Source organism: Elaeis guineensis, chromosome 2 (genome assembly GCF_000442705.2).
Source record: "Elaeis guineensis isolate ETL-2024a chromosome 2, EG11, whole genome shotgun sequence".
In the NCBI taxonomy this organism is placed as follows: Eukaryota; Viridiplantae; Streptophyta; class Magnoliopsida; order Arecales; family Arecaceae; genus Elaeis; species Elaeis guineensis.
In genome coordinates this window covers 92,005,302-92,024,097 of record NC_025994.2, presented here as the reverse complement: position 1 = coordinate 92,024,097, position 18,796 = coordinate 92,005,302, and the positions used below count along the sequence as shown (strand labels likewise).

Sequence of the window (18,796 nt, the reverse complement as noted above, 5' to 3'; positions counted from 1 at the left end):
CAATAAAATCTTCAATTTTTTCATAATTATCTAGAACATAGAAGTGTGTCTTGGATAGCTCATTTACATCTATAAACTCATATCTCCTTCTATCCATGGGTCGAACCGTTTATTTGAATATAGACAGTGTCGGTTCATCGTTACCCCATTCACGATCTGCATGATTGAATCTTATTTCAATATTATCAAGATACATCGAGCAGAACGTGACACACTATGTAGTTATGTATACTTTCCTATTGACCCTTCAGGTCGTGCCTTATTATGCACATACTTTTTTAGGATACACAAGAATCTATAAATAAAAATAAATTTAAATTTAATTAATATATTTATATCTTATAACTGATATGACAAAGAGATTATGATTTTTTTATCTTTCAATATGATATATCCATCGATAATGTATCGATCCGACCAAAAGAGCTTCTTTTGAGAGATGAACATCTAGGTCCATCATAATATCAAAAAATAATAGTGAAAAATTTTTTTCTAACTTACAAAAAATGAGCACAATATCCTTCTTAAACTTTTTAAGTAAGTTAATCTTTAATTTTCAGTAATACAGTTCTCGAAAGAACACTCCCAACTTAGTCAATGCAGTTTGAACATCACCATTCAGATAGCCACGCATGACCATAAGAAGTAAGTGCTACATCATCACACGGAAGTCATGATTTTTATGTCAGAGATATTGCCATCGTTGTTACCAACACACCATGATATATTTGAAGAGTAAATATTAAAAAATTTTATGATTTTAAACCATCCATAGAAACTTTACACAATTTGGATAAAGTGACTTTTGTGCATCCCTTACAAGCTTTGTAAACTGTTCAGAAGTCCCTTCTATGGTTCTATACAATGTAAATTTTATAAAAATAAATATCTAATTAATTAGTTAAATTAACATATAATTATAAAATATAAATTTATTAATAACTACAGTTCATATGCATTAAAAATCTATTAGAGGATTTGGCTAATCTTAGTTAAAATATTAAATCATAATCATAATAAAATATAATAAAATAGATTAAAGATGATGAGTGGGTTCACTATTAAAAATAATTGCCTTAAAATGATGTTAGATCATATGGATCAAGTCTAGGCATTACCTATCAGTATTTTTCTGTCGCCAATAATTTCTATTAAAAAAAATATTTTTTCTATTAAAAATTTTTTCTGCCTAAAAAAATTTTATCAAAAAATTTCCATAAAAAATTATTTTGCGACAAAAAAGAATTTTTTGTCGCTAATATGGATAATTCTGCATTAAAATTTTCAAAAAAAGATAACTTTGTATTGAAATTTTTCGTCGCTAATTTATCAAAAAAGGATAACTCTATATTGAAATTTTCTACAAAAATTTCGATAGAGTTATCTTTAAAATATGAATATTTTTTATATTAAATTATAATAAGCAAAAGCACACAAAATATTTAAATTATAACAAGCAAAAATAATGTGCATTAAACAACAGCGACTAAATAGTAACACAGAAAATTTTATGTAATAAATTCCATAACAGAGACTAAAATGTAAATAATTAAAGACTGAGATCAAATATTACAATCTACAGGGCCAAAAATGCAAAAGTGCCACATAATCTAATGAAGCAAATCAGGTTCAGATTTTAGATTGAAATCCAAATTTCGAAATCTGTTAAAGGATCTCCTTCCACCCCCCATGGCACCCATTTGGCCCTAAAAATGGACCGGGCCAATCCAGCCCATTCAGCCCGAGGGCCGACCCCTCCTGTCAGTGCCCCCCTCATATTTTTTTAAATTATTTTTTTAAAAATAATATTTTATTTAAAAAAATAATTATTTTTATTACAAAAAATAATTTATTTTTAATATTTCAAATATTTTATTTTATTTTATTTATCATTACTATTTTTTAATACTTATTATTATTTTTATTAATAAATTATTAATTTTTTAAAAATAATTTTTTTTTATTTTTTTCTCTTTCTTCTCCTTCCTCCGCATGCCACAATCCCCCAAACCCCGATCACTCCACCCTCGACCCCTCGATCGTCTGCCCTTGACCCATTGGCCATCGCATCTCCGACACCATTTCGAGCCCTCCGGCAGTCCGTCCCACCCCCTACATTGGCCTTTGGTCCCCTGGCTCACCTTCACGCGACTAACCCCCCCTCCCCTCCCCCCCGAGCTTTAGCGGCCGTCCGCAAGAACACAAACCCCTCCATCTTCCACCCCCTGGCCCGTCACCATCGCCCCCCACCTCCTACGATGCCCCTTCACCCCACTCCACTCGTGCAGGATGTTGGGCCTACTCCACTCGCACCCCCACCTCTCGCGGTGCCCCTCCGCCCCACCATGTAGGTCGGCGCTCGTCACCACCCCACCACCCATGCCAACCACCCTCCTTCCCTCTCCTTTCTCCCTGCCTGGGCACCCCCGACCCTCCGCACCTCCCTTTCCTGTGGAGCCAAAAAGAAAAAAAGGGTTTACCTTTGAAAGTCGGTGGCGGCAGCAGAAACTAAGAGGGGTAGGTGATTTTTGAGAGGAGGGGGTTTCACGGGAACCAAGAGAGATAGAGAGGAGGAGATTTCGCGGGAACCAAGAGAGGTAGATGATTTTTGAGAGGGGATTTCGCAGTCTAATCAGATTTTTATTGAACTTTTAGCGACGCAAAGTGATTTATGTCGCTAAAAGCTATTATTAGCGATGGATATTTCATTTTCATCGCTAATAATTTCTATCAAATTTTTTTTCCTCTAAAAATTTTTCCATCTAAAAAAATTTAACCAAAAAAAAATTCATAAAAAATTAATTTGTATCAAAAAATGAAATTTTTATCTATAATAAGTGTTATTAATGATGCAAAATATTTTTTCATCGCTAACAATTTCTACCAAAAAAATTTTTCTCTCTAAAAATTTTTCTGTCTAAAAAAAATTAACCAAAAAATTTTATAAAATTTATTTTGCAACGAAATAGAATTTTTCATTGCTATAATCATTATTAGCAATGAAAAAAATATGTTTCCATCATTAATAATTTCTGATAAAAAAATTTTCTCTCTAAAAAAATTTTTCTCTAAAAAAATTTAACCAAAAAATTAGTGACAAAAAATATTTTTACGTCGCAAATACTTTCCTCAAAAAAAATTATCCAAAAATTATTTCTCTCTAAAATAAATTTTATCCAAAAATAAATTTTCTATCACAAATAAATTTTTATTCGATGCACAGAGCACGTGAATGCCGTTGGATGTACAGGCTCGTATGGTATGTGATAGATAGGCGCAGATGCACACCACCATATTATGATTGCAAATAGAGACAACGAGAATTTCGATGTGATGTAGAAAGTACAGAAATTTTAACAGTTTTTGGACCATTCGATGTGAAGCGGCATGCATGTTGTTCGATGTAATATAGGATGCATGCTATTCGATGCTCATGATCTTCAAAGTACAAATGAGTCGGATTGATCCATGACCCAATTTGAATCAATCCGATTAGATCGATCCAAAATTTTTTATCGTAAATAATAGGACATTAGTGATGGAAATATAGCATCCATCAACGATTCATCCCCCTCGACTTTTATCGCGTTCGAATCGATATTTTTTTTTTAAGTAAGCCTGATGGTCCAAAACCCTTAAAATTTGGAAGTTAGTACAAAAAAAAATGATAAGAGATGAACGGGACGAGTGGAAGAAGTTTGGAGAGTTGCAAGTCCGAGCTTTACAGTTGGTTGAAGAAAATATTAGTACAATAGAGGGACAAAAGTCGGCAAAAAAAGAGAAGTAGAGCAAAAGTCAGCAGAAAAAATTTTCATCGTAAATAATCTGTCATTTATTTTTTTTAAACTTTTGATTTTTCATCGATTATTTACAATAAAAAAATTTTAATCACAAATAAATTAGTATTTATGATGAAAAAATATTTTACATCATAAATATATAATTATTTATTATAAAATATTTTTATCATAAGTAATCTATCATTTACTTTTTTAAATTTTTATCGATTATTTGTAATAATAATTTTTATCATAAATAATTTAATATTTACAATAAAAAATATATTTCCATCATAGGTAGAAATTATTTATGATGAAAAATTTTTGTCAACAAATAATCAATCATTTTTTAAAATTTTTTAATTTTTTATTGATTATTTACTATAAAAAATTTTATCAAAAATAATTTAATATTTATGATGAAAAATATATTTTCATCATAAGTATAAAATTATTTGTGATGAAATGTTTTTAACGTAAATAATCAAACATTTTTTTTTTTTAAATATCTAATTTTTCATTGATTATTTATGATAAAAAAATTTTATCAAAAATAATTTAATATTTATGATAAAAAATATATTTTTATTATAAATATAAAATTATTTATGATAAAAATTTTTTATCACAAATAATCAATCATTTATTTTTTTTTAATTTTTGATTTTTCATCAATTATTTATGATAAAATTTTTTTATCAAAAAGAATTTAATATTTATGATAAAAAATATATTTCTATCATAAGTATGAAATTATTTATGAAAATTTTTTTTATCATAAATAATCAACCATTTATTTTTTTAAAAAAATTTGATTTTTTATCGATTATTTGTGATAAAATTTTTTTATTAAAAATAATTTAATATTTATGATGAAAAATATATTTTTGTCATAAGTATGAAATTATTTATGATAAAAAATTTTTATCATAAATAATTAGTCATTTATTTTTTTAAAATTTTTTATTTTTCATCGATTATTTGTGATAAAAAATTTTTAGTAAAAATAAACTATATTTATGATGAAAATATATTTTCATCATAAATACTCTATTATTTATGATAAAAATTATTTTTTATCATAAATAATATATTATTCATAATAAAAATATTTTTTTATTATGATTACTGATATTTATGATGAAAATATTTTCATAGTAAATAATTTCATCATAAAAAATTATTTTTCATTATAAATAATATATTATTCATAATGAAAATATTTTTCCATCGTGAATATTGGTATTTGCAACAAAAGTATTTTTGTAGCAAAAATTTCATTACAAATATCCTATTTTCTTGTGGTGAATAGGTGATGTGGCAACTATATCGACGTATACCACTCTATGTGGTGCAAAACAACAAAAAAAATCCATACTTGATTGGGAATTGTTTGGGATTGTGTAGACTATAGAGAGAGGAGACCTTCATTTAAATAGGATAGGACTTTTGCAAGTTGATGTCTGAATACCAACAACTACATTTGTTGGTGCGGATAAAAAGGAAGAACTATTGGTTAGAACAGTTCTTAGAACTGTACCTTGGACTAATTAATAGAGGAAAAACATGTGGCGTTATGGGATTAAAAAAATCTCAAAGAATTTGGATGGTAAAAGTTAACCATAGTTGACTGGTAAGATGAGTGTAAGTAGAATCTTTTGAAATTTGATAAAGGTTGGGGTCCCATAGAAAAGGAAAAAAAATAAAAAAAAAATTGAAAATCTTAAATCACACCGTCCTCTCCTCTCCCTACTGGCCTTCTCCATCATTGCCGTTAACTACCATTGGATCTCCTCTCTCCTGCCCATCTCGTCAACCTCCTCCCTCTACCATCCTCTCTCCCAATGACGGACCCAGGATTTTTGGTTGGAGGGTGCAGTCTACAAAGAGAATTGAGAGAGAGATCGATGAGAGAGAGACAAAGGTAGGGTCAAGGAGGGGAGTTTCAGGTTTGCAAGCAGAGAGTTAATTTTAGAGTTTGAAATTTCAATTTAGGGGATGAAGCATTTTTTACATAAATAAAAATAAAAAATAAAATAAAAAGCTAATGGTACACGTTCTATCAAGAGAGTGCAACATTCTTTACATAACTATTTTTTTTTCAAACTATATATATATATGTAGCTTTTTTTCGAACAAAGGGGGTACAGACGAACCCCCTCCCTTACTAATAGGTCTGCCACTGCTCTCTCCTATACCCTCCATCTCATTGGTCTCCTCCCTCCTCGAAACCAACCCACCTTGATGCCGCTGCTGGCTTGATCCCCACAGTCCTCTCTTTTCTCCCACCATCCTGATAACCTTCTCCCTCCTCGGGGCCACTTCACCTCAATGTCATCCACCTCGACACCGCCACCTACATGATCCCACCATCATCCTCTCCACCATCCTCCATTTTCTCTTCGTCATCTAGCCAGCCTCCTTCTTAATCAGAGCCAACCTTGATATCTTGAAGCCATCAGCGACTCGTCTCCATCCACCATTATCCTCATCATCCTCTCCATGGCCTCCGCTAGGTAACATGTCTAAGTAAGTTGTTCGGTAGAATTTTTAAAGCCTAGATACAACCCGATGCTAAGTAGTTTTCAATTCGTATATTATTCAAAATCACTATTTTGGCCTACCTTAAAATGTGTCATACTCTTTCGGAGAATGTGCAAAGTTTATTCCCCAATTCGATTGAGAGTTGAGCCATAAGATATGAATATCAATTTGGCCATGGAACCTTGACATGTTAAAAGAACATCTTTTGTTTGAATATGGCAGAATTATGTTATAATAGTGTTGCATTTGTTATTTATTTTTTTAATATCTATTCAATTATACCACAATAATTTGTTTCATTATTGAAAACTAAGCTGCAATATTGATAATTACCACTGTAGTGATGGAGAGCTCTAGTCATATCCCTCAAAATATTGAATATTATATTTTTCTTTATAGTGATAGAGATACTATTTATATTGATAGTAATAAGGATGGAGAAGCTATACATTGTTATGGAGATTATGTGGATAAAATCGAGAAGTCTTTTGCTATTGTTTTAAGACATGAGGTGGAAAACAAAGATTGATTGGGATAAATTGTGCATAGTGAAGGGGAGGCCTATAGATTATATTGTGATTATGCTCATCATTTGAGTTTTAGTGTCCATAGAGGAAAGCAATATTACTTCCTTAAAACAAATAAAATTAGGTAAAAAAATTATTATTGCTCAAAAGAAGGACTAAAGAATGATATTTTATCTAATGATACAAATTACTTTCAGCCTAATACTAGAACTAACTGTAAACCGATGATTCATTTTGCAGTCAATGAAAAAGGACAGTGGAAGATAATAAGATTTAAGGATGGCAATTGGATCAGATCGGATATAAACAGACCAAATCAGATATGGGTTGAGTCAAAAAACTTTGAACCCAAACCTAACATATTTATAAAATAGATCAGGTTTTAAATTTTGAACCTGACTTGTTTAATAAACAGGCTATCCGATCCAATATGCTTATGATCCATTTATAATCCAGTTTTAAAAAAATAAAGCCGGACCCATTTACGATATTTTTCCTTAAAAAAGGAGAAAATTAAAACCTACAGAAAAATTTGTGGCTTCTTCGATCTCTGCCTTCACTACATCTTTGCCCGACATGCCTCTCGCCCTCGCCATGCTCTCGATTGTCTCTTCACCAACTCATGCTCTCGTCGCCTCCGATTTTGCCCTTGACTGTGCTCTCGACTGTCTCTACCCCACTGAAAACTCTCGATCACCTCCAGCTCCATCCTTGATCGAGCTCTTGGGAGCGGAGGAGTTTAGAGGTGAAAGATATCAGTAAGATTGGTGTCCCCTCCACTTTTTTTTCTTTTTCCTAATGAATGATAGAGTAAGAAAATTCAAAGAAACCACCACCATCGCAACCCCCATAGGAAGCCTAGCAGCAATCGTTGCCACCCTTCTCTCCTTCGAGAACGTCTCACCTTCCGATGCCCCACTATCATTGCCCTCCTCCCTCATTTTTCATCTCCAATGGCCTCCTTCTCCATCTCCTCCACCACTTCCTTCTCCTCTCCTTGCATGCTCTCCTCTCCCCTCCTCTTCTTCTTCCTCTCCCCCACCCTCTGCCACCTCCCCTCTCCTCCTCCTCCCTTATCACTGTCGCAACCCCGAAGGCACCGTCGTAGCTAGCTATGCCCATGTCCACATCCTCTCCGTCGCCTCCTACAAGTACAAGCTCACTTCTCCCTCATCAATCTCTTCCTTGATGATAATCTTGGCTTTGATGCCACCACCAACCACAAGCTAAACTGTGCGACCTTCTCTACTACTTTCTCCCACACCCTCCAACCTCTTGAGGCTGCCACCTCCATTGGCTCTAGGCTCTGGATCTCCAGTCGATGCTCCATTATCTCCTTCACCTTCGGACTATGAGGGCTTGGACAAGCTCCATCGTCTTCAATATCCGATCGATGCTTGATGGTATTGGAATGGAAGGCTCTAGCAACAGAAAAAGTTTAGCAAAAGATGTTATCTCAAATGGCCAAATGGCTACACGATTTCAATTTCAAATGGGAGGGCTTGAAACTTGGAAGAGAGAAAACATCATGTCGGACTATATGATGACTGACAAATCACATATAATGATATGACCTTACAAGAAGTGGATGATAAGTCGGGCTTTACATTTAAATTTTAAACAGTGCACTCCTTTGTTAACTAAAAATCCAACCAAATCTTAAATATATAAATGGATAGATCTGGTTCGACCAAACCTGACCCGTATAATAAACGAGTTAAATATGTTAGAAAGTTAAAATCTGAACCCAACTTAAATATCCAAACAGATTAAATAGGTTGACCCATTTACAATCTAAACCCAATTAATCCAAATTTGAACCCATTTAAAATAGGTCGAATACGGATCAATTTGGTTGGTTGGGTTGCATTTTGCCGCTTCTAACTAAATTGATTTATGAACATAATCATGAATTAGCTGAATCTAAATAGAGATATTTGTTAAGGTCCACGCAAGCTCTAACTTCTGAAAAAATTAGTGCAATTGATTCAATAATGAATAAGGGAATCTGAGCAATCAATGTCTACTCCTATATAGTTTAAGAGAATGGTGGAGTTGAAAATGTGAGATTTACAAAATATAATTATTATAATTATATTAATATCCAAAAAATGATGTTAATTGAGGTTGGAGACTCTCAAAGTCTCATAAATCATTTCAAATGCATGGCAAATCAAGATGGCATGTTTTATTATGATGTGCAGGTTGAATAGGATGGTAGAATGATTAACTTTTTTTTAGAGGGATGGGAGATCTAGAATTGACTATGACTGCTTTGGAGATGTCATGATTTTTGATACTACTTATTGAACCAACAGACATAATTTAATTTATACATCACTTATGGGGGTTAACCATCATTGGCAAAACATCATGTTTGGTTATACTTTCTTATTAGATGAAATAAGAGCATCCTTCATATGATTGTTTAAGATATTCTTAGAGTCAATAGGTGATCGTCCTCCAAAAACTATTTAACTTGATCAGGATTAAGTAGTGGTGAAAGCAATTAAGGATGTATTTCCAAGTACATACCATCATCTTTGTTTATGGCATATCTACAAGAATGCTCCGTCTCATTTCAGCATCCTTAATTCTAGTAACTCTTTTTAGTAATTATTTGATAAATATTTGTGAGGATGTCAATCAGAAGAGGAATTTGAAGAAACATGGGTTAGGATACTTTCTGAGTATGATGCTCAAGATCTCAAGTGGCTTAATAGACTACATAAGCTTTGTCAAAAGTGGTGCATAGCTCTCAACAAAGATACTTTTGATTGCAACATTAAATCATCTCAAAAGAGTGAGAGCACCAATCATGTGTTAAATGGTGTTGGGGTAAACCGATGGATCCCCAGCTTTGGTCACCACGACTCCAACTGTGCATCGACTAATCATGCAGTTCTGACTCTTCATCGATCAACTGAGCGAACTGCACCGACTTACTGTCAGCTGGCCAACTAATATCGACTGACCGACTAATGATTCGACTACTACCGATCGACAGCAAATGATTTAGACCATCGGTATAACAGAACTACTGACCGACGGTCGCTCATAGAGTCTATTGATATATAGTCGATTTTACCGACATATGGCCGGCTAATCTACTCAACATACTATAACCATCACAAACGGTTATCAACTACGTATCATGACTATTAAGAAGAATTAACGCCCCACTAATTTTATATTTATGGTCCGATAATTTAGCGCGATAAAAAATGAGACCACATGCTCGACGGTTATGCCAGAATCATTTATAAAAAGAGGGTAAGTGAGCAGTACAGATAAGAAGCTCGAGGCCAGAACTCTGTTACTTGCTACATCAAAAACTACTGTTCACAAACTTTTTTCTTTGACTTAAGCATCGGAGGGTCCCCACCGGATACCAATCCGGTCCGTGTGAATGCTGTATTGCAGATGCTTGTTTCCGACGACAGCGACAGAGAGTTGATTGCAACAGATTGGCACGCCAGGAAGGGGTCAAAGATATATACACTATGATGAAGATCAAAGCCCAATGCTCGATTGCAATCGGATTAGTGAGGCACTTTTCCAGTCGAAAAGAGATTTCTCTCCCTCCTTCAGTAGCAGAGCCTAGTTCCTCACGTTCCGTGATCATCACGGACGTCCAGATCGCTATGCTTATGTAGCAAATGAATGTTCTTAATGAGGCAGTCAAAAGCCTCCAACAATAATAAATCCAATAGCAGCCACCGGTGGAGCAACCGGTGGCACAGTCGGTGCCGTCCAGGCACAACCACCGTCATCCGCGACGATCACCTTCTCCTTCTCCAGAGCGACTGTTTCGGCTCTCCCGTTGAGATGAACAATGGCATTCTCGACACTCTCACCTGCCACCCACCACTCGTGGTATTCCTCTCCTTCCTATCTCAACCGCATTAGGAAGGAAAAATGATCGTGGACACCTTCTGCTTCTCCTTCAAACTCGTCGGGGGGTTCTACCCCCAGAGGTTTCCAACAATGGTGGTTCGACGACTATGAATGCAAGTTTCAAAAAATTAATCACCGACTTATCCTGCTTCAGGTGGAAGGTCGAAAGTCCTCCAACGATTACGACTTTCACACCATCTAGCCTCTCTCTCGGCACATCTTGGATGAGTCGATCCCATCTCAGTTCAAGATACCGCAAGTGGAGCCATATGATGGCTCCACCGATCTGATCGACCACCTTGAGAGCTATAAGGCTCTTATGATGATTCAGGGGGCAACCGACGCCCTCTTGTGCATCGATTTTTTGGTGACTTTTCGGAAAGCTGCTCGAGCCTGGTACTCCGAGCTTTAGTCGGAAAGCATATACTCCTTCGGATAGCTTGAACACTCTTTCGTGGCTTACTTCAGTATCAGTCGAAAGCCGTCACAAATCTCCGACAGTCTTTTCTCGATCAAACAAGGAGAGACTAAGATACTTCGAGATTTTGTGGCCTATTTTAATACGGTCACGCTTGAGGTCAAAGGCCTCAATGAAGACATAGCCATATCGACCATAAAAAGAGGTCTGAAGGGATCTCAATTCATATATTCTTTGGACAAGACTCTCCTTTGAATTTATGCTGAACTTCTAGAGCATGCATATAAATACATGCGTGCGAACAAAGAAGTTTCTGATCGATGTCAGACAGAAGATAAAGATCAGAAGAAAAAGAAACAGAAGAAAGAAGCCCCGATTGAATCAAGGCAGCCATCTTTCAATAAGCGAGCCTCACCTCGAAGAAAGAGTCCAATACCAAATTATGGTAGGTATGACTCCTACACTCCTATTTCTGCTCTCCGTGTGCAGATCCTCATGGAGATCGAAGGAGTAGAATACCTACGACACCCTCTACCGATGAAAGTGTCGTTAAAGAACCACAATCGGAGAAAGTATTGTCGATTCCATCATGATCATGGTCATGATACCGAATAGTGCATTCAACTCAGAGATGAGATAGAGATCCTGATTCGATGAGGATATCTCAAAAAGTTTCGGAGAGATCCGCCAGCTCAACCTTCTGCCAATTGACGATCTCAGCTGTAAATTGAGGAAGCTATAAATAATCAGCCGACTACATGAGTGATCAACATGATCTCCGGACGATTGAACTGAAAGATAACTCCTGAAGAAGAGTTGACGAAATGACAATGACTCAATGTAATAACTTTCTCGAAAGAAGATGTTCGGAGAATTCAAACTTCTCACGACGATGCTGTTGTTGTTCCGACAATTAGCTAATAAAAGTATGATGGATGTTTTATTCTACTCGACTTTCTCTTGAATGTAACTACTCGATGAATTCAATATATTGCATTGCCCACTAAGTTCAGTCGACTATTAAATGACGGACAATCAATTTTTATCGACATACAGACCATATTTCGACTTTCACTGTAAAATTCAGAAGATCGACTATCTCGACACTGACTATATTTTGGCTTTCACTATAAAAATCTGAAGATCGACTATCTCGACACCGACTATATTTTGACTTTCACTGTAAAAGTCAGAAGATCGACTATCTCGACATCGAATATATTTTGGCTTTCACTGTAAAAACTAAAAAATCGATTCTCGATGTAGAATATATTTCGGCTTTCACTGTAAAAGCTAAAGAATCGACTTCATCTTGGTACAGAATATATTTTAACTTTCACTGTAAAAGCTAGAGAATCGACTCTATCTAGGTTTTCCACTATAGAAGCTGACTCTAGTCGAATGACTATTATGCTGACTTAGTTTTAACTAAGCAGAATGCTATGCCAATACGACCAAGATCGGATTGGAATTATATCGATTCGATTACGGTCGGTCGAAGGATATTCGACTTACTATCGATTATCAAATGATCTGACATAAAAATCCGACCAAACATTGGGTACAGGATATTCGACTTACCATCGTTATCCTAACTTCTATTAAGTACGTCAAAGACTATGCAACTAACGGATATTCTACAAGTTCTATCAAATGATCGGATCACTGATTAATGTTCAGTGGTTACTTTACATTGCAGACTCAATATTCCAGACAAACAGTTCAAACTTAAAAGAAAATACCTTCATTTATTGTCAAAAAAAAAATTACAAAATTAGACCGAAGTTCGATTACAGATATCTGATTACACAAAAAGGAAAGCAAAATACACCGACTAGGCTTCGTCGCCATTTCTATTCCTTTGCTCTGGTGTAGTGTCGGTGATTTGAACAACTTTGACATGATCGGTGCTTCATCTTGAGTCGGTGCAGCTTCTTCTTTAGCAACCCCATCTTCTGATCTTGGAGAGACGATGCTGCTCAAGTCGAGGTTCGGATATAATTTTTTGATTATATCTCGACCGTCTTCATACCCGACGAAGTACGAGGTGAAGCCACCTTTGAGGATCTCTTTCTTGAATTCTTCTAAACTCCAAAAATCTTTGATTGTCCGACTTAATGCCTCCCTTGCCAACTTCACTTCCGCCTTCACCAAATCAGCATCGGCTCGAGCGGAGGATGACTCTTCTTCAGCGAGTGCCAACATTTTCAGGCGGGCCCGATGATGTCCACGTTTGGCTTCAAGTTCTTCGATACATCCGTCTCGCTCCTGTCGAAGCCAGTGGATAGAATGCTTTTTGCTTTTGACCTGCAACTCAAGAGTCGAAATAGCCTCGAGAGCTGACTTAAGTTTGGCCCCTGAGGATGCTAAATCGTCAGTTAGTCAGAAAACCTCTTCCTGAAGATTGACTTCCCACTTCGCTACTGACTTAAGCTGTTCAAGTGCGTCGGCTTTCTCAGCATCGGTGGCTGCCACTTTATTCATCCATGACCTACAAAAATCGCCGGCCTTCGCGTAGCCAGTTTTCAGGTCGAACATGTCATGGATCAACTACAGATAGAAGATAAGTCAGGTTAAAAAAAAAGAAGAAGAAAAGAAAAAAAATTATTTCGATTATCATCGAGTAAAAGGATGAAAATATCTCGGCCACCGTCCATTTTTCTGATGCTCCCGATCAACTGGAAGAAGAGCGGCTTGGCACAGTCGCTTGGCCAATGTTGGATTGGCCAGGACCGATTCATCATCATGCACTTGAAGATCGAAGTAAATCGTCTGGCCCTCCGATGCTGCATCTTCTATCGAAGTCACTGGAGCTTTCCCCCAGTCCCTTGTTGGCGGCCCCATGCTCGAAAATGAAGAAAAGCTTGAACTCGACTGTGCCCCAGCTGAAGGAGCAACTGACGTAGCCACAGATTGTTCGGGTTCTCCTGCCTCGACCCGAACCTCCTCAGCTGATGGAACTATCGATGGTGCTTCGGCAGTTCTCCTTGCCGCCCTTTCTTCAGACGATGCAGCTGGGAGTACTGTCGGGGCCGATAGTGCCAAGACCGGCTCAGGAACCGATGCAGATGGAGCATCGGGTTCCTCAATCGACATTGAAGCAGCAACTGGAGCTGGTGCCGCTTGAACTTGTATCGAAGTTTGATGCCTTATCAACAATCGAGAAGGTCCAGCCTCGGATGCTGTCCTCTTCCTAGCAGTGTGCTGACGAATGTCGGTGTTCGACACTCACACCCTCGGCTGTATGGCTGCAATTACAATAGAAGTTAGTACAACTCAACAAGTAAAAGAAAAGTAAAGTTCGAAATAATCGACCGACTACACTATACCTAGACGGACAAACCAAACTAAGGCTGGCGTCATAAAGGGCCTGTTCGGTCACAAGCTCTTTCTGCACTAGGACCGTCATATCTTTCAGCCGATGGAAGTCCTCCCGATCACCGATCTCTGCTCGACTGTTGTTGTTGGGACCAGTTCACAGATCGTCCCAACGGAAAGGAAAACCCCAAGGAAGGGTAGAGGAAGCAAAGAAGAATTGGTTCTTCATCCATGAATAGACGATGGAAGATCGACAATAAAGAAAAAACCTTTTCAGAGGTTGAAGAACCACCACCCTCGGGCCTTTGGATGAGGTTGGAGGATAAAGAATGCTCGAAAAATAGAATGATGAGGTTCAGTCGGTAGCAACCGACACAACAAGGCAAAACTAATTATCAGTCGGATTGAGTTCGGGGCCAGCTGAGTCGGACAAAGTCCGTAGTAATCTAAATTATTTCGGATAAATTTCAGAATCAAAAATCAAAGATCCGTCCGAAGATCTTCGACATAGAAGGTTATCTGGTCCGAAGGAGGGGTATTCACCCGACCATCGATCCTAGGGACGAAAAGTCCAAACTGCTCTAGAATACAATACTGTTCTCGAAGTCGCTCGATATTCAGCTTCGAAAGTGAAGAAACCTCCACCTTCGAATCTGACTGAGATTCGTCAGTCAGATTCTCCGACCGATCGTCTCGAGAAGGAGAAGTTCTAGCCATAAAAGACAAGACTCTAAAGAAGATGGAGATTCTAAAGAAAAAGGGACTGAAGGAGAGATAGGAATTGATCTGAAAAAGATGGGAATAACAACCTTAGATGCTGGGGCGATCGTCCGACAGAGTTTCAGCATCAAGAAAGATAAAATAAAAAGTAAAAGTTTGGTTAAGATTGACTATATATATATAAGATCCATCAACGATCGAGATGAAGGTGATCGAATCAAAAATTTACCAGATGATGACATGTGGCAATATCTGGACCGACCATTAATCAGACGGTTCGATGCACCTACCCCAGATCGAGCCACGACATCCTAATCCATGTGAACAGATCTGACCCAATAACATTCAGACACGTGGTACAAATCTACTTATCAGAATCATATCGTCCGATGTCGAATTGACTTTCTGAAATGATGTCTGACACTAACAACTGATACCGAATTATCCGATCAGTGTGACAGTTTAAAGACAACTGTACCCATCAAAATGACAAAACAGTCGATCATCCATATCTCAGAGAAAATGGCATCAAAATCGAGGTTCGATGTGACAGAAATAACTTTCTTCATTCAATATGATGAACCACGTGACAATATACACATCGGTTCACCTTGGACTTGAGAGTAGGGGGCAACTGTTAGGATAAATCGATCGAACCCCAACTTTGGTCGCCACGACTCCGATTGTGCATCGGTCGATCTTGTGGTTCCGACTCTTCATCGATTGATTGAGCGAACCACACCGACTTACTATCAGCTGGCTGACTAATGTCGACTGACCGACTAATGATTCGACTAATACCGATCGACAGTGAATGACTTAGACCATCGGTATAACAGAACTACTAACCATGATCGCTTATAGAGTCTATCGACATATAGTCGGTTCTACCGACATATGACCGACTAATCTGCTCAACATACCATAACCGTCACAAATGATTATCAACTACGTGTCACGGCTATTAAGAAGAATTAACGTCCCACTAATTTCATATTTATGGCTCAATTATTTAGCACTATAAAAAGCAAGACCACGTGCTTGATGGTTACACCTGAATCATCTATAAAAAGGGGGTAAGTGAGCAGTATGGGTAAGAAACTCAGAGCCAAAACTCTGTTACTTTCTACATTCAAAAACTACTGTTCACCAACTTCCTTCTCTGACTTAAGCATCGGAGAGTCTCTGCTGGACACCAATCCGATCCGTGTGGACACTGTCTTGCAAGTACTCGTTTCCGACGATAGACGATGGAGAGTTGGCCATAACAAATGGCATAGCTAATAAATCAACATCTCTCACAAAATTTATATTTGCTTTTGAAAAGTTAGTTAAAAATTGGCGTAGAAATGAATCTGAAGAGAATTTTTGTTGTGCTCAAAGTGTCCCTACATGAGCAATCAAACAAAATGAAATTTTGAAGCATATATCTAAAATTTATGCACATAAAATTTATAGACTATTTGAGAAGAAGTTTCTTGAAGAATGTGCTGCAACATCATGCCATAAAATTTCATATGATGATAATATTTTTAAGTTTGAGTTAATAATTCATGAGAGAGGTGGAAAAATTCAGCATGCGCAACTTAACATATTTTCCATGAAAGTTACATATAGACATAAGAAGTTTGAGACAATGAGGATATTGTGCTCACCTGCTTTAAAAGTGCTCACTCAAAGAATATGAATGAAATTTCAGAAAGTTATATATTGAAACGGTGGACAAAGGATGCTAGGACAAGGGTGTATAGTTTGAAGTAAGAAAAGCCATCATAATAGTCCACTGAGATGGAACTCATTTATCACAATCTGTGTAATGAGATATTCTTATAATCTGGTAACGATGAACCAAGGGCATGAGGAATCAAGAAAAATTCTTTGGGATTCTCTCGAGATGAGTGAAAAAGAACTTATAAGCTTCTTTAATTGATTGAGTTTGGATATACATTCTTATGTCAGAAATAAAGAAGCTAAAGAGAATGAGGATAGTACTCATGAGGATGATGAGGATTTATTATTAGATCCCTCGCATGTGAAGTCCAAAGGAGTTTCAAATGATAGACTTAAAATCATTTTGAGAAGCGTAAGAAAAGTTCAACCCAATGCCAAACTAATGCTTTATTTTAATATTTTCTTTCCTGTTAGCAATTGATCTTAAGATATTCTTTTACTCTATAAATAGTTTGTTATTGATAGAATATACTTTAATGATGTAGGAAAAGAAAAGAAGGCTGCTGGATCTTCCATCAAAAAAATATACATCATACCTATATCTCCGGATTGCCTTTTTAGTATATAATCAAATAAATTTTTGATATCCATCCTTGAAGTAATTCTCTCTTTTTACATCATGAAGCAAAAACTCATCAATGTTGGAGTTGCTACTTCCAACTTCATTTATCATTTTCTCGTTTATAGGATAGCACCATCTAACAAATCCATATCTTTTGCAATGATAATAGCCTGTTTGGATTTTATATTGAAATAGAGAGTGCAATGCTTGTTAAAATACTAAATTTTAAGCAGCTTATAATCCGACAATTTCGCCTACTTTTGCCCATGAGAGCAATTATCACTTGTTGTAGATATCCTATGCAAACAAAAATTAAAAATAAGTTAGTTACATAGCCTATAATTAGAAAAAAATAACCCTATGAAATAAGCATAAGAACAAGATAATATTGAGCAACTTTCCACATGAATTTATTGTTTTTCAGGGCATTGAGCTTGAGATTTAGTATAATGATGGAGATTAAAGAGTTTTGCTTGATTGGGAGCAAACAATGTACCTTTTTATGGTGGGCGGGGTAGGGGGGATGGAAACACACATTTCGGCCACTAGTTTGGGTCTTTTTACAGCCCACCTGCTTTAGGCTTTTATACAGTGGAATGGATGAAACAAAGTGGGGAACGGATGAAACTAAGTAGGGAATGGTGTGAGAAAATATACTTCAATACTTGGGTTGTGAAAAGAAATTTCTGCATAATAGATAAAATAATAGAGCGGAAAAAAAAATCATATTTCAATTGAGAAGAGGACTCACGTGTGGGGAAAAAAATCAGGTGGGGAAGAAGTTTCTCTAAATGCCGCAAGATGATGGTGTGCGAGGAACTCCTCGTTTTGAATGAGTGGGGGGGTTAGGTGGCCGATGGCAAGATGACGCTTGCGGATGGAAGAGAGAAATTTGTGATGAGGGAGGAACTTGTCGTTTGAAAGGTAGCATGGGTTTGAGTGGGTGCCTAGACTAAAATACTACCCATTCCAAATTTAAAATTTCAATACATGTCCTCGAGTGAGCGCTTAAGTGAAATGCCACTCCTTCCATTTCAGTTTCAGTTATCAAGGTTAATTTTTACCAACCAAACTCTTTGAAATTTTTTTAATCCCATCATACTGCGTATTTTTCCCCTATTGCTTAGTTCAAGATATGATTGTTAGAACTGTTCTGATCAATAATTTCTCGTAGAAAAGATAATTTTTGTAAATCCCAAATCAAAAATTTATAATAAAATAAGTTTATCTTACAGGGGTTAATTTGAAGAAACTTGAAATAAATTCGAAGGAATATTTGCCGTCATAAATCCAATACTCT

The 18,796-nt window shown here is 36.4% G+C and overlaps 1 pseudogene; it reads left to right on the top strand.

Annotated features, from left to right (window-relative positions):
* Positions 1–6,666: 6,666 nt before the first annotated feature.
* Positions 6,667–17,941, top strand: LOC140855307 (protein FAR1-RELATED SEQUENCE 5-like; annotated as a pseudogene).
* The last annotated feature ends 855 nt before the right edge of the window (positions 17,942–18,796 follow it).